Below are 1,955 nucleotides of genomic sequence, written 5' to 3' on the forward strand. Positions count from 1 at the left end.
CTTGTCAGAGCTAAGGGGTTTCATTAATTCGATGTGTTTCTCTAGCGATTAATAGAATAATCGATCCCACATGGTTTTGTAGTATGTTAAGTATATTATTCTCCCGTATCACCCTTACAACGAATTCCACGGAGTCAACAGAACCATGATTGTTAGCAGCATAGCTAAGTTACAGATGAAGACTGGAGAGGCATAAGTGCTCGATCAACCTCCCACGGCTCGCACGCACAGGGCAGGAGGTTGAGGCCTAGCTCAGCAATTCACTTGGTACTGCTGGGTACTCCCTAGCACACCCCTTCTTCCTTGGCAATGGCATAGAATAGGCACCATGAGAGATCCAGAGGTGAGGAGGTTTTGAGGCAGGAGAGAGAAACACAAACAATTACTGAGCATAGTAAAAGGTACACTAGCCAGCAGCTGTAGCAGCCCTGGTGACTGCGCTTGCAGGGGGTCTCTGCCTGTGGGAAGGCAAGTGGAGCCCTACTCCATGGATATCTGGGGGTACTCATGTGATAAACACCACACTATGGACGGTCAGAGGGACAGAATTTCTGGAACGTTTCAATCCCTCCCTATCCCTACAAATGACATAGACCGAAAAATAAGAGGTAATGCTTAGCCCTAAGGAGCAAATACCTCATTCTGCACTAACACAGTCGAAGGGAAGCATCTCCAAAGGCAGCCGGACATGGGTATGTCCTGTCCTTCAGGGGCATGTGCACCCAACAGAACCAACAGTGCAGAGCTGCCATGATAAAAGCTGCACACGTTTATATTTTCTTCCCCCCAGGCCCCCTGATCCTATGTAGTGAAGAGGCTGAAGACATAACTGTCTTGACTCACACTGGCCTAGAGGAGGATTATTCACTTATGCCTTCTATTTGACTCCACAACTCCTAATTGGTATGAACTAACATCGTGTCACATTAAATATTTATTGTGCCAGCACATCTGTGTCTCCGGAAAGTAAGCAAGGGAACCCAAAGTTAGAATTCTTGTCATGCCACTCGGAGGCTGTGCTATAGCTCTGCCTTGAAAGCCCTGTTCTGTCAGGATCTGGAGCCTGAATCTGAGGATGAGAGCTCGATCTTTCAACCAAAGTCTTCTTGACTGACTAGAGGATTTGCTGAGGTGAGCCAGGATGTCAGCTGGCTGAACTTGGCTAGGAGGTCCACCATGTGTTTGAATACCACGTGTTAAATAAATAACTTTCTTAAGTTTGACCAGTAACAGAGGTACCAATAATAATAATAAGAGTTACATCTTTGAGGCCCTACTGTATGTCAGGCACAACACTGGGTGCATTACACACCCCAGGTCTACCCCACAGGATGGCCCGGTAACGTAGCCAACGTTATACAGAGATTAAGTGCAAGGACTCTGAAACTGGATGACCTATTTGAATCTTGGCTGTATGATCATAGAAAAGGAGCAATAATAATAATAATAATAATAATAATAAGTTGACTTGGGCACTTTGGTGGCTTAGTCGGTTAAGCATCTGCCTTCAGCTCAGGTCATGATATCAGGGTCTTGGGATCGAGCCTCCTCATCATGCTCCCTGCTCAGGGGAGAGGCTGCTTCTCTCTTCCCTCTGCCTGCTGCTCACCCTTCTTGTGTTCTCTCTCTCTCTCTGTGTGTGTCCAATCAATAAGTAAAATCTTAAAAAAAAAAAAAAAAGATGTGGCAGGTTGAATTATGTCTCCCCCAAAGATATGTCCCTGTAAAATCCCTGGAACCTGTGAATGTAACCTTATTTGGAAAAAGTGTCTTTGCCAATGTAATTAAGGATCTTGAGATGAAATCATCCTCAATTATCCATCTGACCCCTAAATCTGATGACAAGTGTCCTTATAAGTAAAAGGCAGAGAGAGATTTGGGACAGACACACAGGGACCACAGAGGGGGCAATGTGACCCCAGAGGCAGAGATGGGGGTGAGGCAGTCCCAGTCGA

The sequence above is a fragment of the Canis aureus genome, chromosome 12 (genome assembly GCF_053574225.1).
Source record: "Canis aureus isolate CA01 chromosome 12, VMU_Caureus_v.1.0, whole genome shotgun sequence".
Lineage (NCBI taxonomy): Eukaryota > Metazoa > Chordata > Mammalia > Carnivora > Canidae > Canis > Canis aureus.